The following is a 27,515-nucleotide window of genomic DNA, read 5'->3' on the forward strand; positions in this document are numbered from 1 at the left end:
CAGCATCTAACATGGCACACCTGCTTAAGAGCAAGTGTTGAATCAGTGTTACTGAATAAACAACCTTTGAGGTGGTTTCTGTGATTACCTTCATTTTAAGAATGAGGAAGCTGGGGGGGAGGAGGTTTGGGAGAAGGCGGTAGGGTTATGGACATTGGGGAGGGTATGTGCTACGGTGAGTGCTGTGAAGTGTGTAAACCTGGCGATTCACAGACCTGTACCCCTGGGGATAAAAATATATGTTTATAAAAAATTAAAAAAAAAAGAATGAGGAAGCTGAGTCTAAGAAATGTAAAGCAATTTCCTCAAGGTCATACAGATGGGCAGTGGCAGAGCCCAGATCAGAACCAAGAAACCTACTCCAGAGACCACACCACACTGCCTTCTAAACCATAGCATTCAGAAGAGCACTTTAACCTCTTCCTTCCACATTCTGCAGAGTGACCAGGAAGTTCTGTCAAAGAAGAAGAAATTCATTACACTTCAAGAAAAAATATTTATATTTTAAAGATTTTATTTACTTATTTGACAGAGAGACACAGTGAGAGAGGAAACATAGGCAGGGGGAGAGGGAGAGGGAGAAGCCGGCCTCCCGCTGAGCAGGGAACCCGATGTGGGGCTTGATCCCAGCACCCTGGGATCATGACCCAAGCTGAAGGTAGATACTTAACTGACTGAGCCACCCAGGTGCCCCAAGAAAATATTTGTTAATGGGTCTGTGTGTCCAGACATTTGTTGGGTGTAATGTTGAGAACTGGGTATTAAGGAAATTCTTTTATGGGGATTGACACTAGCTGGGTGACCTGGAACAAATAATTCACTCTAGACTTTACTCCTCATGGGTAAAATGGAAAAGTTGCACTAGATGATCTAAGTGCATTCCAGCAATAAAATATGATAAATTTTAAGAAGTGGCATGGGTAAGGCCCCATTGAACTTGTTTGCTGGGGATGGGGTGGTGGGTGGTGGGAGATGTCATTGGTTTATATATCTCAATCTTTGATCTAGAAGATTGATGAAGAAGAGGAAAGGGCCACAAAGTGGTAAATATACAATGACAGTGCTAGTGTGTATCATCTAGAAGAAAAGATGAGGCAGTTATCCAAGCGGCAAGGAAACCTCAGCTCATCTTTAATTTTGAGAAATGAGATTTACTTCTCTCCTCACCCTTACCTTTGATAAGTATAGTAGCCTGAAGTTATTTACTATTTTATAGTCTCTCAACACTTCCCTCTCCTTTGTGTCCTATAAGTCTTCTGAGAAGTAGTTGGGGGGATATTTGAAAAAAGATTATACAGTTGTCTAGTGATTTTTTTTTAATTTTAAAAGATTTTATTTATTTATTTGACAGACAGAGATTACAAGTAGGCAGAGAGGCAGTCAGAGAGAGGAGGAAGTAGGCTCCCTGCTGAGAAGAGAGCCCGATGTGGGTCTTGAACCCAGGGCCCTGGGATCATGACCTGAGCTGAAGACAGAGGCTTTAACCCACTGAGCCACCCAGGCACCCCCAATTGTCTAGTGATTCCTGATCTTGTTTTTCTTTTCTTTCTTTCTTTTTTTTTTTAAAGTACCCCAGTCTGTCTTACCCTGAAATTTGAAGAAAATGTCAAATTATTGTTTTTTAGTATTGTTAATTTTTCTCTTGATTTCTTTTTATTAAAAAACATATATGCCTCATGGCAGTTTTTCCTTAGGTTTCTAGGAGTAGGAGATATTGTCTAATAAAAAATAATAATAGCAAAACTTCAAAACAATATGTTAACTTTTTAAGGGAAAAAATCTTACAGGTAAAACACAGTTTTATTTTTTATTTTTATTTTTTAAAAAGATTTTATTTATTTATTTGACACAGAGAGAGGTCACAAGTAAGCAGAACAGCAGGCAGAGATAGAGGGGGAAGCAGGCTCCCCGCTGAGCAGGGAGCCCTATGCGGGGCTCAATCCCAGGACCCTGAGACCGTGACCCAAGCCAAAGGCAGATGCCTAACCCACTGAGCCACCCAGGCGCCCCTAAAACACACTTTTAAAGGCTTACTTATGTTCTATTTTAAATTTGGTTGAATGATTATACTTCTTATTCTGCAAGGTTTAGCCAATAATTGCACACTCATTAGATGCCTGGTGTATACAAAGCACTATTTTGGATGCCAAAGAAATTCAAATATCCTTGCCCTCAACTTTGTAAAAGTTGCAAAACCTGTACAACCAAGCACAGCATATGAGAGAATATTATGCATCCCTCAAGCTAAATGTAAAGTGGTTTTGTTTTTAAAGATTTTATTTATTTATTTGAGAGAGAGAGAAAATGAGAGAGAGGGAGCATGAGAGGGGGAAGGTCAGAGGGAGAAGCAGATCCCCTGCTGAGCAGGGAGTCATATGTGGGACTCAAATCCTGGGACTCCAGGATCATGACCTGAGCTGAAGGCAGTTGCTCAATCAACTGAGCCACCCAGGTGCCCTAAATGTGAAGTGTTAAAGGAAGTGAAGAAGTGTACCTTTCAGCTATAGTGTTTGAGAAAAGCTTCATGGAAGAGGGGATGCTGAAACCAAGTCTTGAAGGATGTACATGTTAAGAGTGAAGGTAAGGGGGTTGGGGGAGGGATATTAATAGATGGAGAGAATAATTTGAACACATGCTCAGAAGGAAGAATATTTGGCATGTATTTGGGAACTATAAGTAGTTCATGGGAGTGGAGGAAAGTTTTGAAAAGATGAGTAGTGGGAAATAAAGAGAAGAAATGAATTGGAAGTTGGGAACAAGTTTGTATTCCCTGATAAAGACTGTTAGATCCATCCAGTATTGGTTTTCTGCATGTCTATCCATCTTCCTTTCCCGTTGTCACCCCACTCCAAATAAAACAGAAGAATAGACAAGTAATTTCTTTATGCAGGAAGAACTGAGTACCTGCTCTGTCCCAGATACTTTTCTAGGAGCATAAGCTCTAAAGATAAACAAGACACAGTCCTTGTCCTCAAGTAGGCCACAGACTGAGAGGGAAGACCAACTCTTAGTTAGAAAAGGGATACATATAAAGTGCCCATTTTATTTGAAATGGGGCCACCTTGAAAAAGAATGATCTTGGCTGCAATGGGCTGATGGTCTGAGCTCTGTTTTTAGCCCTTGCGAGCAACCTCAGGATGTGTGGCATACCAGAAGAGCAGCTGCGTACTATATTCTGAATATGATGAAAGTGGCACCTCCGTTTTTCCAGACCCATGGCGGTGACTCTCCCTGGGAAGGAGAGCCAAGTTTCTCTCCTGGCTTGTGCCATTGGGCGCATTTTTCCATAGAATTTTAGAGGAGAACTTTGAGAAAGAAGATATGGAGAAGAAAGGGATAAGAGAATAAAATATAGAGTAATTTAAACAAATGTACAGGACTTAATCAGTAGTATCTCTTAGATGCAGCAAGATTAATAATAGATAGTAATAGTAGTAATGGTAATAATAATAATAATAATAAATGATAATTACTGAGTGCTTTCTTTGTACCAGGCACTATGATGAGGGCTTTAATGTACATTACCTAATTTAACCCACATAGTAACCCTAAAAATTTGCTACTACTTTCGTTGCCTTTTAAAAATAAGGAAACTGGGGTGCCTGGGTTGACCCAGTGGATGAAGCCTCTGCCTTCAGCTCGGGTCATGATCTCAGGGTCCTGGGATCGAACCCCGTATTGAGCCCCGCATCGGGTTCTCTGCTCAGTGGGGAGCCTGCTTCTCCCTCTCTCTGCCTGCCTCTCTGCCTACTTGTGATTTCTCTCTCTGTCAAATAAATAAAATCTTAAAAAAAAAAGACAAGGAAACTGAAGCTTAAAAAGATTGAGTAACTTTACCCTATCGCATAGATCGTAAGTGGATATAATGGAAAGTATATTGGGATGGCTTCTATAGGTCATATTTTATAAAGAGAGCTGAAGCCTAGAGAGAAGTAAGTAGTCTGTAGGTACAGAGCAGGATGATGTCAGAGCCAAATTTAAAGTTCATCCCTTAATTTTATAGCTCTTGAATACTTTTAAAATTCTTTTATAATAGAAAATTTCAAATGTATGTATCAGCTTCTATGATTACTTATATGCAACCAGTCTTATTAAACATCATATTATTTCATCTCTAAATATGCCAGAATGTTTTTCTAGAAGAGAAAATAATAATAAAAAAATAAGAATACCATTATTGCTCCTAAAATTAAAAGTGATTCTGTAATACCATCAACTAGCTTGTTCGGTTTGAATATGAATTTCCAGTTGTTTCATAAATGTCCCAAATTTTTCTTAGAGTTTATTTGCTTGAATCAAGAGCTGCGTAAGGTCCATACATTACAATACATTGATATATCTTAAGTCTCTTTGACCTATAGCTTTCTTTCCACCTTTTAAGTTTTCTTGTAATTTAAATTGTTGAAGAAAACTGGTTGTTTATTCTACAGAGTTTCCTGCAATTTTGATTTTGTTGCTTGTATCATTGTGGTGTAGTTTTAATATGTTCCTCTGTCCTCTGTATGTCCTATGAATTGGTAGTTACATTTACAGACTTGATCAGAGTCAAATTTGATACATCCTTTTTTTTTTTTTTTTGCAAAGCCACTTCATAAATGATGTATCATCAGGAGGCACATGATTTCTGATTATCTAATTTATTGTGATGTTAGTAGTCATTGATGACTAATGCATCAATTTATTTAGGGTTGCAAAGCCTTCCAATTCCAGCCATGACAGAGTTTCAGGATGAAAATATACTTCTCACCTTAAATGAACAAAAACCCAACAAGAAATATAAAACAATGTTATAGATATTGGACAACAGGTATCACACAAGTGTGATCTCTCTTTTTTATTTTTTTATTAATATGTAACGCATTATTTGCCCCTGGGGTATAGGTCTGTGAATCGTCAGGCTTACATACTTCACAGCACGCGAGTGTAATCTTTAAAGGAAGGGGAATAGTATAATGTCTGACTTCTAATGAAAAATTGTAGGGCATGCAAAGAAACAAGATCATATATTCATAACATGGATAAAATTCCATTAATAGAAACAGAATCCAGAGATGAGAGCATAGAATTAGTAGACAAAGATAATAAAACAGCTATTATAAATATACTTCAGTTGCTAAAGAGGTAGAAGAAAAGATGAGCATAATAAGGAGGAAAAATAGAAGATATTAAAAAAAGACCCAAATGTAGGAATTAAAAATATTTGAGATGAGAAATATGTTGGATGGAATTAATAGATTAGACACAGTAGAAGAACAGATTGGACAGTTGAAGGCATAACAATAGAAGCTTTCCAAAATAAAACACAAAGAAAAAAGACTGGAAAAAAAAAAAGCAAAGCAAAACAATGAATAGAGCATCAGTAAGCTGTGGGACAGTATCATGTAATTGGAGCTGGGGAAGGGCAGTGATACCAGAAAAATATTTGAAGGAATAATGGCACCTTAAAAGGATCTTGAGACCTCTTTTTCTGTTGTGATGAAAGATAAAATTGCTTCTTAGCAGGTAAAGAATGGTTTCATCATGAGCAGGCAGAAATCTCTAAACTAGACTGACCCTTTTAGAGTACATGATGACCGCCTATATGATAGGTTATATTACCTTCCTTAATGGAAAAATTGTGATGTTTGTCTTTTATCTTCCTTTTTTTCCAACCTTAAATCTCTCTTATCCACTTTTTTTTTTTTCTGGGTGCAGTATATTTTATTGATGGTACATGACAAGGTAGGATACTTCAAACCCCTCCCCTTCTTCAGGATGTCTGGAATAGAAACTGGGTAGATGCTGGGAGATTCTCGGTGTGTTAGGGAACAGACTGGAGCAAGAACTCCCCAGAAGCTGAGGGCCTCTCTCTTCTTCCTGTTCTCACTGAGTCTGGTGGTCTGGGGGGCTCTTACTCCTTGGAGACCATGTGGACCACAAGGTCTACCGCCTGGTTGCTGTAGTGAAATTCATTGTCATACCAGGAAATGAGCATGACAGAGTAATCATTGAGAGTAATGCCAGCTCCAGCATCAAAAGTGGAAGCATGTTAAAGTTGCAGGAGACAACCTGGTCCTCTGTGTAGCCCAAGGTGCCCTTAAGGGGGCACTCCAATCCTTGCTTCACCACCTTCTTGATGTCATTGTATCTGGCAGCTTCATCTAGGTGGCAGGTCAGATCCATGATAACAAGGTTAGGGTGGGACACGGAAGGCCATACCAGTGAACTTCCCAGTTCAGAGATGACCTTTGCTCCAGGCTTAGCTGCACCAGTAGAAGCAGGAATGATGTTCCGGGCAGTTCCTCAGACATCATACAGCTTCCCAGAGGGACAATCTATGGTCTTCTGGGTGACTTTGATAACTTGGACTGTGGTTATGAGTTCCTCCATGGTGCCAGAGTTTTCCTGAATGACCTTGGCCAGAGGGGCCAAGCAGTTGGTGAGGCATTGCTAATAATCTTGAGGGAGTTGTCTTACTTCTCATGGTTCATGCCCATCACAGACATGGAGGCACCAGCAGAAGGGGCAAAAATGATAACACTCCTAGCCCCATCCTTCAAGTGAGTCCCATCTTCTCCATGGTGGTGAAGACCCCAGTGGACTCCACAACATACTTGGGATGAGCATCACCCCATTTGATGTTGGTGGGATCTTGCTCCTAGAAGATCAGGATGGGCTTTCCATTGATGACAGGTTTCCTGTTCTCAGCCTTGACTGTGCCATTGAATTTTATGTGGATGGAATCATCCTGGAACATGTAGACCATGCAGCTGATGACAGTGAATGGGCCATTGATGGTGAAAGTACCCAATTTGCCAGAGTTAAAACTAGCCCTGGTGCCCAGTACAGTCAAATCCCTTTACTGCAACCTCCACCACTGTGTCTCAGGTATGTGGCTGGCATTGCACCAGAAGATGTGGTTGTCTATTGAACAAAGGGGAGCAGAGAGCCTCTCTTATCCACTCTTAATGTGATTCCTTTCACTTCCCCACTGAATACTCCCAAAGTGTCCCTGGCTACCCAAGGAAGTCCTGTACCCATTTCCTGAGCTTCCACCTGGGTTCCAGGATCCTTTCATTTACCCATGCATCCATCCCCAGCCTCCTGTAATGAAATTTTGACCCATTTTGGTCTAGTCAGTTCATATTAGGGGTTAATCCTTGATAATCATTCCTTGTGAGTTCCAATAATTTCATGTACAACATTTAAAAAAAAATATTTTATTTATTTACTTGAGAGAGAGAGAGAGAGAGCATGAGAGGAGAGAGGGTCAGAGGGAGAAGCAGACTCCCTGCTGAGCAGGGAGCTGGATGCAGGACTCGATCCTGGGACTCCAGCATCATGACCTGAGCTGAAAGCAGTTGTTCAACCAACTGAGCCACCAAGGTGCCCCATTTTTCATGTACAACATTAATAAGTTAGTATTCACATTCAAAAGGCCATCCAAAGATATACTTTAATTGCTATTTGGTGACTTAAGGTTCAACTTAAATAGAAATTTTTGTTCAACAGTAATTTCAGGTACTGAGTCATATACTATGTTAGGTGCTAGGGCAGAATGAGTAAGACCTAGCTTCTGTCCTCTGGAGTCTCTCAGACCTGAAAGACAGACTTACAAACAAACACAAATTGGTGTCACATAAATACAGTAAAGGAGATGTGAACAAAAGTTTTGAGCACTCACTGGGAAACAACTGGCATAACCTGTGGCACTCAAGAAAAGAGACTTTTGTGATGGCTCTAAAGGAGAAACGGGTAAAAGAGCTTGAGAAGGTGAAGGTAATGTCTGGCAAAGGAAATATAAAAAGCACAGAGATAAGGAATATCAGTGGCTGTTTATTAAGTCTTTACTGTATGTCAGGCACAAAGCCAGGTGCTTTGCATACATTTATATCACTTGACTCTCACAAAAATCTTTTATTTTTTTTTAAAGATTCATTTATTTGAATGAGGTGAGGGAGAGGCAAGTGGCCATAATTTTCAAGAGGACTCCCCAGTGAGTGGTGGAGCTGGACGCCAGGCTTGATCCTAGGACCCAAGGGATCATGATGTGACCTTGGCCAAAACCAAGAGTCAGACAATTAACTGACTGAGTCACCCAGGCACTCCTCACACACTTAATATTTACATGCATTTGTAATTATGTTCTTTCCTTCTTTTCACCACTAGGCAACAAAGTTTTAATCAAAGGGTTTGATTGTCTTTTTCATGAAAATGTCCTTTTCATTTAGTGAATGTGGTCTACTCACTTAGTGAATGAATGAGTGAAACTAAAAGAATACTTATGGTGGTGGGAAGTTGTGGCACTGGGCTTTGCAATTCTATATCAAAGAAGTTACGGTTGCCTTGGAGAAACTGGGAAGTCTCAGATTAATTTGAGGCTACACCTATATGCCAGTTAAACCTTACAACCCCAGCTTTGCCCTTCAGGTTTCAGTGAGCATGACACGATTATGGAGTGAGCCAGTTGCACTTCCCTGTCAAACTTAAAAAAAAAATTGAACTGAGCCACCAATATTATGATCTCTAATGCAGGAACAGAACAACACTTGAAGAAGTAGTTTTTGTGGATTTCTGGGTGTTGTGGCTCCCTTGAATGGGATCCATTCCTTTCCTCTTCGTAAGCCTCCTTCTCTCATTTCCTAATCCTAGAGAGAGCATATCTAAACCTGTTTCATCTCCACCCTGCACAATGGATTCAACAAATCACCTGATTTAGAGTCAGGAGATGTGGGTTCAAATTCTGACTACCTGTTAGTGACTGTGTGACTGTAGGCAAGTGATGTAATTTCTTCTGTCGTAAAATGGAGCTTTACCTCCTTCCCACCACATAGTTGTTGAGAGAATGAAATGAGATAATAGGGTTGAAAGTGTTTTGTGAGTTATCAAGCTCTGTGTAATTGTATTGGAGGAGGAGGATGTGCTTTCCTGAGGGGCATTTAGACTGGGGGACCCAGATCAAGTAAACCCTTCTTTCTCAACTGCCTAGTGTGCCACAAGGTGGCAGCAGGATCCTGTCTTTGCTCCTGTCTTTAGCATAGGGGAAAAAAATGGGAAAAGGATTTGGATGCTGCTTTGCTCTGCTCTGCAAAGGTGAACAGGATTTATTCCTTTACCACTGCCTACATTTCTCACTCCACCGAATCCTTCAACTCCACATAAAATAATTTCTCAAAGGACTCACGTTCTTAAATCCGAATCCCAGGGCACTTCCCCTACTGTGGAAGTTAATCCAACCCTGGCAGGTCTTGTTTAATGGTTGCAAATCTGTTCTGAGCTTTGGGCTTTAGTACAACTCTTGCCCTCCTGGGATTTCACTGCTATAGACTCCAAACTCACTGTTGTCTTCTTCCTTGAATCAGAGCCCTACTGGCCCTGGAAAACCAGCTAATCCAACTTCTCATTACAGAAGAGGAAACTGAGGCACAGGGAAGGGAAATAATCTGTTCATGATTAAACAATTAGTTCATTCAAGAGTTTGGACTTTAATCCAGCTTTCTTCCTGTGGATTCAGCCCCTCTGCAAATGTATTTTCCAGGTGTTTTGAAAGGTTTTTGAAGCAGCTTTATTTCTCCCAGTGGTGAGAATTTTGAGGGTTCTCTGAGGCAGAGGGAAACAGGAGACCTCTCTAGACCCACTCCAGAAATAAATTAGTCAATAAGCTAATTAGCTAATTAGATGATTAATTAATTAATTATTTGACAGAGATAGTGAGAGAGGGAACAGAAGTGGAGAGGGGGAGAGGGAGAGGGAGAAGCAGATTCCCCACTGAGCAGGGAGCCCAATGTGGGCTGGGACCCTGGGATCATGACCTAAGCCAAAGGACGTTCAATGACTGAGCCACCCAGGCACCCCAACAGAAATATTTTGAAGCAGCTTTGCCAAAAGTACATCACTAGGAATTGCCAAGTATCTGAAAGGTAGACATTAGAAACTCTCAGGGAGGGGTGCCTGGATGGCTCAGTGGGTTGGGGCCTCTGCCTTCGGCTCAGGTCATGATCCCAGAGTCCTGGGATTGAGCCCCGCATCGGCTCTCTGCTCCTTGGGGAGCCTGCTTCCTTTCTCTCTGCCTTCTTCTCTCTCTGCCTGCCTCTCTGCCTACTTGTGATCTCTGTCTGTCAAATAAATAAATAAAATCTTAAAAAAAAAAAAAAAGAAACTCTCAGGGATGCAGCAGATGTTGTGTCAGGAGAGGGGAAGAATCCACTTAAAGGACAGGTTTCATTGTATGGGTTTTTGCATGAGGGTTGTCTTCCCAATTATATTCTCAGAGGCAATGTTCAAATGAGACCATTCTCAGTTTGCCATAGCTGAAGGCAAAAGAAGGCGGGAATGAGGGAAGCCAGCCTTAAACATTTGTTCTCTTGTGCAGGGCATTCTCTGTATAAGTAAATCCATATAAAAGGGAGCAGAGTGGTAAAGTAAGAGCTTGTGACTTGAGGGTCTGATAAATATTGGTTCAAAGCCTGGCCTAGTTACTTACTTTTATAGGTAATTATTGTAAGCCTTAGTTTTCTTATCTATAAAATGGGCACAGTGATATCTACCTTATTAACTCTATAACTTTGGACAGGTTATTTAACCATTGTGTGCCTAGATTACATTGTCTGTAAAATGAGAATAATAGTAAAATGAGAAGTCCCTTTTCACAAGTGTATAAGGATTAATGTTATTACCTAGAATCATGCATAGTAAGCAATTGGAAAGTATTAGCTGTTGTTATTATTATTACCACCATACAGAGTTGTTGTGAGTCTTAAATGGGACAGTGTATGTAAAGCTTTTTTTTTTTTTTAAAGATTTTATTTATTTGACAGAGAGAGAGATCACAAGTAGGCAGAGAAGCAGGCAGAGAGAAAGAGGAGGAAGCAGGCTCCCTGCTGAGCAGAGAGACTGTTGTGGGGCTCGAGGTGGGGCTCGATGTGGGACGCAATGTGGGGCTCCATCCCAGGACCCTGGGATCATGACCTGAACTGAAGGCAGAGGCTTTAACCCACTGAGCCACCCAGGTGCCCCAAGCTTTTAAAGAGAATAAGCACTCATTAAGATGGTATTTATTTTTATTTATATGTAATAACCACAATGATGTAGATAATATTCACAGTAAATGAACCTGCTCACTTATAATCTAGGTAAAAATATTTTTTTTGTCATTTGTTTTTTATGTATTCTTACTCTGTTATTTGAGGATAATTCTTGGCTTTTTGAATTAGGATTCATCTTCTTTTTACTAATCTAAAGACAACAAGAGTGATTAGCATTTTTGAGCTTTTACTTTGTGCCAGATCCAATGCTCTATGTACATTGTCTCAGAAGGATTCCGTAACTTGTTTATGTTTACAGAGCAAACAAGTGATAGGACTGGGATTTGAACCCAGGCAGTCCTATTCCAGAGTGTGCTTTCTTGACTATTTTTTTTTAAATTTTTAAATTTCTTTTCAGCATAATAGTATTCATTGTTTTTGCACCACACCCAGTGCTCCATGCAATACGTGCCCTCCTTAATACCCACCACCTGGCTATTTCTTTCTTTTTTTTTTTTTTAAGATTTTATTTATTTGACAGACAGAGATCACAAGTAGGCAGAGAGGCAGGCAGAGAGAGAGAGGAGGAAGCAGGCTCCCCGCTGAGCAGAGAGCACGATGTGGGACTCGATCTCAGGACCCTGAGATCATGACCTGAGCTGAAGGCAGAGGCTTAACCCACTGAGCTACCCAGGCACCCCCCGCTTAACCCACTGAGCCACCCAGGCACCCCCCACCTGGCTATTTTTTACTCATCTGTCTGCCTTAAAAAATGTTTAAACAGAAGGGGATTCCATTTCTTACTAGTAGAATTCCAATACCCTAGAGCCAAAAGATACTAAAGAATTAATAATTGATTTATAGGGGTGCCTGGGTGGCTCAGTGGGTTGGGCCGCTGCCTTCGGCTCGGGTCATGATCTCAGGGTCCTGGGATCGAGTCCCGCGTTGGGCTCTCTGCTCAGCAGGGAGCCTGCTTCCCCCTCTCTCTCTGTCTGCCTCTCCATCTACTTGTGATTTCTCTCTGTCAAATAAATTAAAAAAAATCTTAAAAAAAAATAATTGATTTATAAAATATCAGGCACAGTAAAAATGTTTCTAACCTTTGACCTGACATATCCACTTTTAGGAACTGTCATAAAGAAATAATCCAAAATACAATCAAAGTTTTATCACAATGTCATTTTATTACAGTGCATTTATAATATGGAAAACTGATGCAATCTAAACATCTAACTACTGAAATGATTAGTAAAAATATTGTATATCTACTTGATGAATTATTATGTAGTTTTGAGTAATCATGAATGCTGATGCTATTTGGAATTAATTAATTAATTAAGTAATGGTGAAAAGACATTTGGGCTATTTTTCTCTAGGGCCTTCCTTTTTCTCTTTCAAAATTTTAGGGGGTTTTCCAAAGTGGGAATTGAACTTATAACTCTGAGATCAAGAGTTGCATGCTTTACTGAGCCAGCCACTGCCCCCATGCCTTCCTTTCTAACAACATGGTTTTTCTTGGTCAACTAATGTATACAACTTTCTTATGTGAATCTTCTTGATGGACTTGCAAGGAAGTTTTCCAACATTCAAAGGCCCTCAACCTATTTTGTTCTAGCTTCTGAAGTAGGTGACATGGGCTACCACTTTATGTGAGATCACTGGTTCTGGTCTGGTCTGGTTCTGGTTCTGGTCACATTTTGGTTCTGTGTTGTGGAAGTAGGCTCACTGAAGGCCATTGACCGTGGCCAATCCTTCCTCTTAGTATACAAAGGTAAAAGGGTCAGAGTAGGTTGCCTGGTCCAGGCTGACAGAGAAAGTGGAGAGCTGTATTCACTTTGGTGGGCAGCCTTGGGCCATAAATCCTTGACTACCCCCCACACCACCTGCAAGCGTGGGTGGGACACAGAGACACTCCTCTTCTCCTCCTTTCCTGTTGACAGTGACTGTCAGCTGGGGTTTAGCTAAGGCCAAAACACTTTGATGTGGCTTCTCCTTGTGTCTTGAGCTTCCTCACAACTGGGTGGTTGGATTTCAAGGACAAATGTCCTATACTCTTAGAGGAGTGGGGACACTTTCCCTGGTGCTGTTCTGAAGGTGTCTGATGAAGCCACCTGAAGGCCTTCAGGATAAATCTGGAAGGCTTTGGGAAAGCTGAAAATGATCTGTCTCCTTTCTCTGCTCTGCAAGATTTTCTGGAAGACTTTCCTAAGTGTGAACTGCATAGGATGCTATTCTTCTCCACTACCCTTACATCAAGAGAGAGTCTTGTTTAGGGCCCTGTCTCATTTCATAAGACAAGATCTGCACAGTGTAGGAGCATAGTTGTCATTCTGTTGATTGGGAAATTGAGCCAGAAAGGGGCTGTCATATATTCCATGAAGGTCCAACCATGCACTCTATGCCTGTGTATGGTTAGAAAAGAACCTAGATGTCCATCAACAGATGAATGGATAAAGAAGATGTGGTGTGTACACACACACACACACACATACACACACACACAGGAATAGTATGCAGCCATCAAAAAACGAAATCTTGCCATTTGCAACAACATGGATGGAATTAGAGGGTGTTATGTTGAGTGAAATAAGTCAGTCAGGGAAAGACAATTAGCATAGGATCTGTCTGATATGAAGAATTTTAGAGGCAGGATAGGGGGTCATGGCGGATAGGGAGGGAAAAAAATGAAACAAGATGGGATAAGGAGGGAGACACATTGTAAAAGACTCTTAATCTCAGGAAACAAACTGAGGGCTGCTTGGGCGTGTGGGGGGAGAGATATGGTGGCTGGGTGATGGACATTGGGGAGGGTATGTGCTATGGTGAGTGCTGTGAATTGTGTTAAGACTGATGATTCACGGGCGCCTGGGTGGCTCAGTGGGTTAAGCCGCTGCCTTCGGCTCAGGTCATGATCTCAGGGTCCTGGGATCGAGTCCCACATCGGGCTCTCTGCCCAGCAGGGAGCCTGCTTCCTCCTCTCTCTCTGCCTGCCTCTCTGCCTACTTGTGATCTCTCTCTGTCAAATAAATAAATAAAATCTTAAAAAAAAAAAATCTGTAAAAGAAAAAAAAAAAAAAGACTGATGATTCACAGACCTGGACCCCTGAAGCAAATAATACATTGTATGTTAATAAGAAAGAAAAGAAAAGCAGCAGAGAGTTTTCTCCTAGCGTTATGTTGATTATCCAAGATAAAACAGTTAAATCACACAGTGACAGACTTGGTACAGTGATTAACAATGTCAGTTGCAGTAGGTAGGCGGGCTATCCTGTTATGGATGTGAGCCAGTAAGATGCCCGTGTGATCCTGTTTGGAAATTTGTGAGGAAACAGATGCTGTATGTGAACGCACGAGAAGATGAATAAATAATACATATTTTCTTGTTTTTCTTGAATAAATAATACATATTTTCTTGGTTATTAATCTTCACTTTCTTCACTCTGGCAAGATTCATAGGACAAAGGGATTCTCAATCCTGTTTTTATATCTATCTATCTATCTATCTATCTATCATCTTTTTAATTATTTATTTGAGAGAGAGAGAGAGGCAGAGGGTGAGGGAGAAGCAACTCCCCGCTGCAGAGAGTCCAGCTCCGGGCTTCATCCCAGGACCCTGAGATCATGACCTGAGTGAAGGAGCCACTTAATTGACTGAGCCACCCAGGCACCCCTCATTCCTGTTATATATAATGATTTGAGGAATTTGGGTAAATTCTTAAGGTTGGTTTTTATCTAGCTGATAGAAAGTCAGTAAACTTACCTTTACTCATCAAGTTGATATGGCCCTGTGCTGGTCACTCAGTGAGAGTCGAGATGTAAGGGCCTGAGTATATGGCTGAGGTGCTCCCAGTTTTGTTGGGGACAGGCTGGCAGCCTGGAAGCATCGTACTGTGCATAGAAATGGAGAAGGGGTGGGTGGGCATCAGGAATAGATGTCTTTGTATACAGGTACATGCTGAACGGGCCCAAGGACTGGAGACACAGTGTGAGTCAGGCCTGCCAAGCAAAGGCTCTGTAGGGAAGGTGAGTCTTGGATGAAGGAAATTATGGGTCAAAACTGGTTGCTTTCCAGACCAGAGGAAGAGATGAAGGGCAAAGGCCCAGAGACTGCAGTGACCATATGTTGTGGAAAAAATAAATGACTGTCTCAACTGGAGTAGAAGGGCCACCTTGGGAAGGTCGAGTGGTGAGCTTTGCTTTGTTTTTTTAAAAGTACAAGATCTTTAAAACATATAGTGTAGATAATTAAAAACACATAGTTGTTGGTCATCTTCTTCCAGTTTTCTGACCCAGATTCGAGGATAGCGAATTTTATTTTTATTTATCTTTTTCTTGACCATTTTTAGGAGTCTGTGACTATGGTGTTGCTGTGCCAAGAAGGTAGGACAAAAAGGAATAGCAGTGTAGAAAGAAGCTTTTTCATTATCTTAGGAAGAAGCTGTAAGGGAATGCTTTTGGTCCATTAATTGATGGTCCTATGAGCACCAGAGCAGGGGTCACATGGAACAAACATTCATGACAAAAGTCAAGGCTTAAGGACTGAACAGCAAACCTGTCATTCCTAGAATTTTAGAAAATGAAAAATGATAGAATGATACTCAGGTAATGATTGATAATCATTTTCTCTTATAAAATGAAGAATGATAATCATGAGGTATTGTAAAGCCCTTCATGATCCCCTGTAAAGGCTATGAACTGACTTGTCTGAATCAAGATACCAATAACTTCAGATCCTTTGTAGTAGAGACTTCTGGTGTTCACCTATATCTGATTCTTCTTCTTCTAGGCACACTACCGGGTTGTATTTTCCCATTTCTTGCATTTAGGTGGGCACATAGGAATATTTCTGGCCAGAAGTTGTGAGCAGAATTGGTGTGTATGTCACTTTCAGGCCAAAGCATTTAACTGCTGGTGTGAGACTTTTCAGCTCCTTCTGTCCTTGCCTTAGTAACTGAAATGGTTGTGCATTCTAGATGATATAACTACAAGATGGCAGAGCCTCAATATCTTGGGTCCTTGAGTAATTATGCAGAGCAGACCTCACCGCCCCCCCCCCCACCCCCCATTCCACCTCCTGCCACTCCCAGGCCCAACCCTGGGAGACTGGGTATTCCTTATTGCCATAGCAAGTACTAGTCTATCCTGACAAAATAACCATTCCTGCTCAATTCTCTTATTCTTTTTCTTGCCATTCTTAGGACTTAGAAGATGCATGTATTCACTCCTAGGGAGTGGGGTAAATGAGTCATGTTTGGGAGGGAGGAGGGGAGAGGAAGAGGGTGGATTTAGCTGGAAGTAGTGATTATAGAATTGCTTCTGGTGTGTGATGAGGGCAGGAGAAGAAGGAAAAAGGGATAAACTGAGAGATCTATTGTTTGTTCATCATCATCGTGGGTATTATGGTCTGTCTTGGCGGGGGCGATCATGAACCACAAATGCTGTCTGCACAGATTTGCCCATGTCTACCCCTTGACCTACCTGCACAGGCCTTCCCCTGAGAAGTCTTTGAGTGGTGACAGAGCAGAAAGGAAACTTTGGAAAGTTTGGCAGTTAAATTTACAGTCAGCTTTAAAGGCTGAAGTTTCAAGGCTCTGAGACTGATAGTTGATATAATTTCTTTGAAGACTCATTATGTAAGAAGTCAGCTCATGCAGCTTCATTTCATTTGAAGCCTCTTTGTGAATTTGAGAATCTTCAGCCATTAATCACGGTCAGTTCGGTTAGAGAATACATATTGTCTTAATGTAACTTACTCCAAAAATTCTTCTCACCAGCCTTCTCACTTAATTCTGCTACTGACTAGCTTTGTGGTGGATAGCAAGTCCCTTTTCCCCAGAACCTCAGTCCTCTCTGTAAACTGTTCCAGCCCTGACATTCTAAAGTTCAGAGGGGAGAATAATACTGTTCCCAGTTTGTGGGTTGAAGGTTCTAGGGCGAGAGAGGGAAGGGAGTTAACTCTGATCCATGTTTAACACTTGCAGAGGCTGTTCTTGTTCCCTCCCCCATAAGATGGTGATAGTGCAGTGTGCATGTGAAATTGCTTTAAAGCTTCCTCCCTGGGGCTCTCCATGCCTTGAGGTCAGTAACCTGGTTTCATTTGTCTCTGCCTCTCATGTACGTGACATAGATCTTGCTACAGGGTAGATGCTTAGTAAAGTTTGCTGACTTGAAATGGAGTAAATACTTGGTGTTTCTTAAAAAAAAATTTTTTTTGTAGGGGCACCTGTATGGTACAGTCAGTTAAACATCTGATCTTGATTTCAGCTTAGGTTGTGATTTTGGGTCTCGAGAATAAGCCCTGCATTGAACACTGAGATCAGGTCTGTTAAGATTCTCTCTCCCTTTCCCTCTGACCCTCTTCCCTGTGCACTCTCTCAAATAAATAAGTCTTAAAAAGTTTTTTTTACAGCTTTATTGTGGTTTGTCAACATACAATAAATTGCGCATATTAAAGTGTATAATTTTTTTAAAAGAGTTTATTTATTTATTTGATGATGGAGATCACAAGTTGGCAGAGAGGCAGGCGGGGGTGGGGGGAAGCAGGCTCCCTGCTGAGCAGGAAGCCTGACTCGGGGCTTGATCCTAGGACCCTGGGATCATGACCTGAGCCAAAGGCAGAGGCTTAACCCATTGAGCCTCCCAGGCACCCCTCAAGTGTATAATTTGATAAGTTTTGACATGTGTATGTACTTATGAGGCCATTACCACAATCAAGATAACCAACACATCCATTCCTCCCAGAAGTGTTCTCATGGCCCTATGGAATAGCTCTCTTCTATCCTCCCACACTTGTCTTCAGACAACCACAGATTTGTTTTCTCCCTAGAGATTAATTTGCATTCTCTAGAGTTCTACGTAAGTGACATATGCAGTATGTACTTCATTTTCATTTGGAGGGGGAGTGTCTGGCTTTTTTGCATTGAGCATAATTATTTGGAGTTATCCATGTTGTAGTATCTGTAGCTCATTCTGTTTTACTCCACAGTAGTATCCCATTATATAAAATACCATGGTTTATTTATTTATTTGCCTGTCAGTGGACCTTGAATGGCTCTGGTTTTTGGCAATTGTACAGAAAGCCGTTAGGAGCCTTCATGTACAAGTCTTCGTGCAGATATATGCTTTTATTTCAAGCAGGTAAACCCCTAGGAATGGAGTAACTGGATCAAAAGGTAGGTGTCTTTTTAACTTGTAAGAACACTGTCAAACTGTTTTGTAAAGTGGTTGTGTTCTTTCTGATTCTATAGGCATCTTAGGAGGATTCAGTTCCTTCACATCTTCATCAACTCCTGGTTTGTATCAGTCTTTTCAGCCATTCTGATAAGATGTATAGTAGTTAGTGTCTTGTGATTTTCATTTAGGTTTCCCTAGTGACTAATGATGCCTGAGCATCTTTTTTTGTGCTTATTTGCTATCTGTATGTCTTTTTTGGTGAAATGTTTTTTTAGTTATTTGCCCATTTAAAAAATTGGGTTGTTTTCTTGTTACTGAGTTTTGAGAGTTCTTTATGTATTTTGGACACTAGTCTTTTTTTTTTTTTTTTTTAAGATTTTATTTATTTGACAGAGAGGGAGCACAAGTCAAGGTGGGGCAGAGGCAGAGGGAGGGACAGACTCCCAGATGAGCAGGGAGCCTGATTCAGAGCTTGATCCTAGGACCCTGGCATCATGACCTGATTCAAAGGCACATGCTTAACCAACTGAGACACCCAGGTGCTCCTTGGACACAAGTCATGTATTAGATATATGCTTGAAAAATATTTTGTCCCTGTTTGGCTTGTCTTTTCATTCTCTAATCAGTGTCTTTCAAGAGCAAAAGTTTTACATTTTGATGAGGTCCATTTTTTCAATTTCCTCTTTAAAGGACTATACTTTTGGTGTTGTATCTGAGAAATCTTTGTGTGACCCAAGGCTGTAATGTTTTTTGCCCTATGTTTTCTTCTGTAAGTTTTGTAACTTTATTTTTCTCCTCATTTAATTGCACTTTGCTTTATTGTGCTTCATAGTGCATTTTCAAGCAAGTATATTGGTTTTTTCTTTTTTCGTTTTATGACTTTAAACTATATATATAGGTTTATGATCCATTTGAGCTTTTATATTGTATGAGGTATGAATGAAAAAAACCCCTTTTTTCATATGGATATCCAGTTGTTCAGCTCTTTGTTGAAGAATACTTTGTATATGATTTTTCAGATTTAAACAAATCTCTATTAGCCTGGATCTTTCCACTTTATAGGTAAGCAAACAGGCTTGGAGAATTGAAGTGACTTGTGCAAGGCCACATAGCTCATTTGTGTTAGATCCTGGCCTTGAACTCATGTCTTCCAAATCCCAGTCCATTACTTTGTTCACTGTATCATCTTTTCATTTTAGCCTTTTCAAGTACCTTGTTCTTGAATATTATCTTTCTGTCTAGTTTTTAGAAGGAAGAGCTGAGGTCTAAAAGAGGACCATCACTTTAGAGACAATATTGTGAGGTTTCTCACTTCTTGGACCTTATCATCTGTTGTTCTCCCCTCACTTCCACTGCTTCAGTCTCCCTGCTATTCCTTGAATCCACCAGGCTCTCTCCTGCCTCAGGGCCCTTGAACTTATTGTACCTTCTCCCTCGACTCTCTTCTCTCAGTTGTCCTCATGTCTTGTTTCTCCTTCAAGTGTTGACTCAGCTTCACCTCAGGGAAACCCACCTGAACCACACATTTAAAATTTAAAGCCCTTCCTCCAACCATCCACATTCCCCTTCCCCTCAGTATTCTGTAGTCAGGTTGTGAAGCCTGGGGTGACGAGATTTCCTGTGAGAACGATGGAAGGCTGTGGCTGAGTGAAGCTGGAAAGTATTTTTCTGCATGACCAGTGTTGAGGAAGGATACTGAAAGGAATTTGAAATCATCTCATGTTTTTCTCCTATCATCTCTAGGAATTTAGAGTTTTCCATAGATTTTTCAGCCTAACTCTGATCTGTGGGCTGGGCCTTATGCATGTAAATTTATAGAAGAGCAATCTCTTCAGGGCTTATATTGGTGTCAGAGATTTTAATATTGCAGCTATTTGTTTAGTCCCTTCTTGAGCCAGCCACTGTATATACATTATCTTCAATTCTCACAACAGTCTTTCAGGGCAGGGATTACTCTCTCTTATGGATATAACTTTAGGGCCACAGATGTTAATGAAGCTTGGCTGCTTTCACATAGCTTGTATCTGGTAGGGCCACAATTCAAGCCCAAGACTGGATGGCTCAAACCCTCCACTTTCCCCACTATGCTTGGATAATGTGTTTCTCTTTCCCACCTGTGTCTCCCCACCTACAATCAATCTTGTGAGGTAACTACTGAAACACGGGGCTACAGAGGAAATGCTATTCCAGTGTCATCTCTACATCTTTTCCAGAAAGGAGGACAGTGGGAATCCCTTTCTATAGAGGGCAGAACTGAGGCACAGAGGGGTTAACATGCTTAGGGCTGCAAAATAAGCCCATGGAAGAGTTGAGATCAAAGTCCCAGGACTCCTGGGTTCCAGGGACATTGTTTTATAATCCATGTCCCACCATGGCAATTTCATTGTTGGTCTTAATGTATGAGCAAGTGGATGCATCTTGTGGCCTCTCAGAGGGCTGAGTAAGACCTAAGACCTTTGAGCTCTTGTCGTCTGTTGCTCTGTGAAGGAACTGAGGTTCCTCTACACAGTACTGTAGGTCTAGGTTCTACTGAATTATTGAATTTTAAGATATATCCCAGATTAATTCTTCCAAGCTAGATGGGTGGCATTTTTGTTAGACTCCAAAATTAGGTACAATACCTGTTTCTGAGAGCTCCTGGTGGAAGCTCTTCCGGGAGCAACTCTGAAATCTTGGTTTTGTACTTCTTTTCTGAATTTCTGGAAATCAGAGAGGGAGGGGTGTTCTTTAGAAGATATATGGGTAAGGTGGTGGTGTCTGAAAATTCTCAGGAAGTGTCCCATGGTTATAGCAGGCATTATTTAGCTGATGCATGTCTTTTTCTCAGAGCTTGTGATGCTACTGCTGAGGTTCTTCATCCGTCTGGGATGCCTGAGAGTGTGCTTATTCTGCATAGTAAGATGATTGGGTATGATTTAGACACACATTCCCCTGGAAGATTTGCACATGAACAAAATGGCGGGGCCTCATGGTATAGCAGACAGAGCTATGAATCAGTGCCAGTCAGGGATGCTAGGCTTCAGCTACAGATTTGCAAATTTCCCAATTTGTATAGTGTTTGTCAGTGATCATGTACCTCCTGGGTTTCCTAGGGGAGCTAGGGAACTAGAGTCTGATGAAAAGGCATAGTCCCACTCTGCCTTTTTCTAAACACATCACGATGTTGTAATTTTCTGGCAACTTACAGTCCCCCCTCAAAAAGTGCATTCCTCAAGAGCAAGGATTTGGTCTGACTGTTCTCTTCATTGCCAGCGTCTAGCAGGGAACTTGGCCGTACTTAGTAAATGATGATTGAATGATGAATGGAGGAGGATGGGATTTTAGATTAGATCAGTGAGGATTTACCACAGTGTAACTTCAGGCAACTTGCTTAAGTAACACTTTCCTCACTTGTAAACTGAAGTAACATTATCTACCCATAAGAATGTTTTTAGGATTATGTGAGTTAATGAGTAAAAAGACAAGATGAGTGACAGATGGCCCTTTGGACTCTGTGATTCAGTAACACAGCTTAGAACATAAAATTATGAAACCGTTGAGGGCATAATCAGCCTCATCTCTCCCTGGCTAAGTCCTAGTCATCTTTTAGATCTCAGTTTAAAAATTATTTTCTTGGGGCGCCTGGGTGGCTCAGTGGGTTAAAGCCTCTGCCTTTGGCTTGGGTCATGATCCCAGGGTCCTGGGATCGAGCCCCACATCGAGCCCCTCATCGGGCTCTCTGCTCCGCAGGGAGCCTGCTTCCTCCTCTCTCTCTGCCTGCCTCTCTGCCTAGTTTCTCTCTGTCAAATAAATAAAATAAAATAAATTATTTTCTTTTCTGCCCCCCATTTTATTTTATTTTATTTTATTTCTTTTCAGTGTTCCAGCATACATTGTTTATGCACCACACCCAGTGATCCATGTAATATATGCCCTCCACAATACCCACCACCAGGCTCACCAACACCACACCTCCCTTCCCTCCAAAACCCTCAGTTTCTCAGAGTCTCACAGTCTCTTTTTCTGGCTTTTTGTTTTTATTAAGGAAGTTTGATTTCTTTCTTTGGTCAAAAGTTTAATATATTTTATTTTTTTCAGACTCATTGCTTGCAGCTTGAAACAAATACAGTTTGTTTTTTTCTGCAAAATATAACTTTCTTTTTTAAATGTTATGTTAGTCACCATAAAATACATCGTTAGTTTTTGGTATAGGGTTCCATGAGTCATCGTTTGCCTATAACACCCAGGGCTCCTAACAGTACGTCCTCCTTAATACTCATCATGGGGCTCACCCATCCCCCATCTCCCTCCCCACTAAAACCCTCAGTTTGATTCCTGGAGTCCATAGTCTCTCATGGTTCATCTTCCCCTCTGAATTGCCCCCCTTCATTTTCCCCTTCCTTCTCCTGATGTCCTCCGTGCTGTTTCTTATGTTCCACAAGTAAGTGAAATCTTATGATAATTGCCTTTCTCTGCTCAACTTATTTCACTCGGCATAAACTCCTGTAGTCCCATCCATGTTGATGCAAAAGTTGGATATTCATCCTTTCTGATGGCTAATATTTCATTTTAATTACGGATCACATCTTCTTTACCATTTGTCTGTTGAAGGGCATCTCAGCTCTTTCCACGGTTTGGCTATTATGCACTTTGCTGCTGTGAACACTGGGGTTCGTGTGCCTCTTCTTTTCACTACATCTGTATCTTTGGGGTAAATACCTAGTAGTGCAATTGCTGGGTCATAGTGTAGCTCTGTTTTTAACTTTTTAGGAACCTCTACCCTGTTTTCCAAAGTGGCTGTACCAGCTTGCATTCCCACAAACAATGTAAGAGTGTTCTCCTTTCTCCACAACCTCTCCAACATTTGTTGCTTCTTGCCTTGTCAATTTTTCCCATTCTAACTGGTGTAAAGTTGTATCTTATACCAGTTAAAAATTATTTCTTCCAAGAATATTCCTTTATCTTCCTTCTGTCTGCATTCTCCCCAAGTGACATTAGTTTTTTCTGCTAAATGCCTTTATAATATTCTATTTTTTCTGTTACAGTACTTGCCATAATTTACTTTTTAAAAAAGTATGGCCTCGGTATTACTCAACCATTGAAAAGAAAGAAATCTTGCCATTTGCAATGATGTGGATATAACAAGAGGGTATTATGCTAAGCAAAATAAATCAGAGAAAGGTAAATACCATATGATTTCACTTATATGTTTTAAGAAGAAAAACAGATGAACATAGGGCAAGGGAAGGAAAAATAAAATAAGATGAAAACAGGGAGGCAAACCACAAGGGATTCTTAACTATAGGAAACAGGCGGGGGGGGGGCGGTGGGAGGATGGGGTAACTAGGTGATGGGCACGAAGGAGGGCATGTGATGTAATGAGCACTGGATGTCATATGCAACTGAAAAATCACTGAATTCTTCCACTGAAAATAATAATACACTCTATGTTAACTAACTTGAATTTAAATAAGACATTTTTAAAAAAGTATCATCTCTGATAGATTGCCACGAAGGGGGGGGATTATGTCAGTCTTGATCTCTATTATATTTACTGACATAGTAGTAGATGCTTGTTAAATATTTATTGAATAAGTAATGAATTTTGTAGATGAGGAGCCTGAAGCATAGGAAGAATAAATGATTTGTATAAACCTTGAGTTTATACAAATTGTCACTTGACTTCTGGTACCACAGCTGCCTCATTGTCAGGAACTTTGGATTCTTAGGGTTTTTTGTTTGTTTTGTGTTTTTGTTTTCTGTTTGTTTGTTTTACTCTTTTTCTTTCCAGTTTGAAAAATTACTAAAATAATACATGTTTCTTGTAGAATATTTAGAAAATATGGATGAGCTAATAAGCAAAAAGAATGGGAGAGGAAGAGAGGTTAGAAGGCAAGATGAGACAAGGAAAAAGAAGTAGGGATAGTCACTCCAAAGTCCTGTCACCTGGGCATAAATACTGTTAACATTTTGGAATCTTTCAGACATTTTTCTAGGTGCTGTGCAGAAATGTGCATGTGTTTGTGCACATGTGCACACGCACACATAGGTTTGTCTATGTTTTTAAATTGAGAAACTTCACAGAAAGTAGAAATGTGTAAAAGTTGAAATACCAGGAGATGGTTCTCTTGTAACAGCGGGAATCAAAGACTCCTGCTGTAGAAAACCAGAAGGCATCTTCTGGGATCCCAGGAATGAGAAGACTGCCTCCAAATGAATAACTCCGTAACTTTTGTTTGTTTGTTTTTCTATGTCCCCTTAATGGAGAAGAAGAATCTGACTCACTGAAAAAGACAAAGTTCTGTCCTGCTTTGGTCTTTTATACTTTTAATTTTTAGTTTTTTTTTTATTATCTTCAGTTAGCCACCATACAGTACACCATTATTTTTGATATAGTGCTCAATGATTCATTAGCGATGTATAACATCCAGTGTTCACCACAACACATGCCCTCCTTAATACCCATTACCCAGCCACTTTATCCCCCAAACCCCCTCCCATCTGAAACCCTCAGTTTGTTTCCCAGAGTCCAGAGTCTGTCATGGTTTGGCTCCCTCTCTGATTTCTTCCCATTCAGTTTTCCCTTCGTTCCCCTATTGTCCTTCGTGCTTTTTCCTGTGTTCCATGTATGAGTGAAACCATATGATAATTGTCTTTCTCTGCTTGACGTATTTCACTTATCATCATCCCCTCCAGTTCCATCCATGTTGATGCAAATGGTGGGTATTCATCCTTTGTGATGGCTGAGTAATATTCTATTGTATATATGTACCCCATCTTCTTTATCCATTCATCTGTTGAAGGGCATCTTGGCTCTTCCACAGTTTGGCTCTTGTGGACCTTGCTTCTATGAACATTGGTGTGCATGTGGCCCTTCTTTTCACTACATCTTTATCTTTGGGGTAAATACCTAGTAGTGCAATTCCTGGGTCATAAGGAAGCTCTACTTTTAACTTTTTGAGGAACCTCCATACTGTTTTCCAAAGTGGCTGTACCAGCTTGCATTCCCACTGTCAATGTAAGAGGGTTCTTCTTTCTCCACATCCTTGCCAACATTTGTTGTTTCCTGCCTTGTTAATTTTTGCCATTTTAACTGGTGTAAGGTGGTATCTCAGTGTGGTTTTGATTTGAATTTTCATGATGGCTAATGATGTTGAACATTTTTTCATGTGTCTGATAGCCATTTGTATATCGTCATTGGAGAAGTGTTTGTTCATGTTTGCTGCCCATTTATTGACTTGATTATTTGTTTTTTGCATGTTGAGTTTGAGAAGTTCTTTATTGATCTTGGATACCAGTCTTTTATCTGTAATGTCATTTGCAAATATCTTCTTCCATTCCATGGGTTGCCGCTTGGTTTTGATGACTGTTTCCTTTGTTGTGCAGAAGGTTTTTATCTTTAAAAATTTTTATTTTTATTTTTTTATAAATTTTTTTAAATTTTTTTATTTTTAAATTTTTTTATAGTGTATTATTAGCCCCAGGGGTACTGGTCTGTGAATCAACAGGTTTACACCCTCCACAGCTCTCACCACAGCACATACCCTCCCCAGTGTCCATAACCCCACCACACCCTCCCTACACCCCTCCCCCCACCCCTCCCTCAGTTTGTTTTGTGACATTAAGAGTCTCTTTTGGTTTGTCTTCCTCCTGATCCCATCTTGTTTCATTCATTTTTTTCCTACTCCCCTAACGTCCCCCCCACCCCATTGCATCTCCACTTCCTCATATCAGGGAGATCATATGATAGTTGTTTTTCTCCGACTGACTTATTTCACTAAGCATAATACCCTCTAGTTCCATGCAGGTCGTCGCAAATGGCAAGATTTCATTTCGTTTGATGGCTGCATAGTATTCCAGTGTGTGTGTGTGTGTGTGTGTGTGTGTGTGTGTGTGTGTGTGTTTACCACATCTTCTTTATCCATTCATCTGTTAATGGACATTTAGGTTCTTTCCATAGTTTGGCTGTTGTAGACATTGCTGCTATAAACATTTTGGTGCATGTGCCCCTTTGGATCACTACGTTTGTATCTTTAGGGTAAATACCCAGTAGTGCAATTGCTGGGTCATAAGGTAGCTCTATTTTCCACTTTTTGAGGAACCTCCATTTTGTTTTCCAGAGTGGTTGCACCAGCTTGCATTCCCACCAACAGTATAAGAGGGTTCGCCTTTCTCCGCATCCTCGCCAGCATCTGTCATTTTCTGACTTGTTAATTTTAGCCATTCTGACTGGTGTGAGGTGGTGTCTCACTGTGGTTTTGATTTGTATTTCCCTGATGCCGAGTGATGTGGAGCACTTTTTCATGTGTCTGTTGGCCATCTGGATGTCTTCTTTGCAGAAATGTCTGTTCATTTCCTCGGCCCATTTCTTGATTGGATTATTTGTTCTTTGAGTGTTGAGTTTGCTAAGTTCTTTATAGATTTTGGATACTAGCCCTTTATCTGATATGTCATTTGCAAATCTCTTCTTCCATTCTGACAGTTGTATTTTGGTTTTGTTAACTGTTTCCTTTGCTGTGCAAAAGTTTTGATCTTGATGAAGTCCCAATGGTTCATTTTTGCCCTTGCTTCCCTTGCCTTTGGTGATGTTTCTAGGAAGAAGTTGCTGCAGCTGAGGTCAAAGAGGTTGCTGCCTGTGTTCTCCTCTAGTATTTTGATGGATTCCTTTCTCACATTTAGTTCCTTCATCCATTTTGAGTCTAGAAGGTTTTTATCTTGATGAAGTCCCAGAAGTTCATTTTTGCTTTTGTTTCCCTCGCTTTTGGAGACATGTCTTGAAAGAAGTTGTTGTGGCTGACTGAGGTCCAGTAACAGGTTACTACCTGTATTCTCCTCTAGTATTTGGATGGATTCCTGTCTCACATTGAGGTCTTTCATCCATTTTGAGTTTATATTTGTGTATGGTGTAGGAGAATGGTCCAGTTTCATTCTTATGTATGTAGCTGTCCAATTTTCCCAGCACCATTTATTGAAGATACTCTTTTTTCCATTGGATAATTTTTTCCTGATTTGTCAAAGATTAGTTGACCATAGAGTTGAGGGTCCATATCTGGAGACTCTACGTGTCTGTTTTTGTGCCAATACCATGCTGCCTTAGTGAACATGAAGCTCTGTAATATAGCTTGAAGTCAAGCTATGTGATGCACCCAGCTTTGTTTTTTCTTATTCAACATTGTCTTTGTGATTCAGGGTCTTTTCTGGTTCCATACAAATTTTAGGATTGCTTGTTGCAGCTCTGTGAAAAATGCTACCTTGACCTTTTATAGAGAATCTGGGTTTTCTTCTGATAGAGTCATAATGGGGACTGTTCTCTAGGAGGCTGATTGCCCTAGAAGACTGGTCTTTGATTTCTTTTTTTTT

General features: G+C 40.6%; 1 protein-coding gene and 1 pseudogene across 8 annotated transcripts in view; one reads left to right on the forward strand and one right to left on the reverse strand.

The window, feature by feature from the left end:
- The window catches only part of KLHL3 (kelch like family member 3), a 293,373-nt gene that overhangs the window by 53,971 nt on the left and 211,887 nt on the right, over positions 1-27,515 (forward strand). Inside the window, exon 2 of one of the 7 annotated variants that reach the window (XM_082725549.1) lies at positions 18,251-18,295. The exons of the other annotated variants lie outside the window; for them this stretch is intronic. The gene's annotated coding sequence lies outside the window, so the exon portion shown is untranslated. The remainder of the gene's footprint in view (positions 1-18,250; positions 18,296-27,515) is intronic. 7 annotated transcript variants of the gene reach the window in all.
- LOC309860883 (glyceraldehyde-3-phosphate dehydrogenase pseudogene) lies at positions 5,891-6,745 on the reverse strand (annotated as a pseudogene). Its single transcript has one exon. The product of its transcript is annotated as a glyceraldehyde-3-phosphate dehydrogenase pseudogene (transcript).

The sequence above is a fragment of the Mustela nivalis genome (genome assembly GCF_964662115.1).
Source record: "Mustela nivalis genome assembly, chromosome: 3".
Lineage (NCBI taxonomy): Eukaryota > Metazoa > Chordata > Mammalia > Carnivora > Mustelidae > Mustela > Mustela nivalis.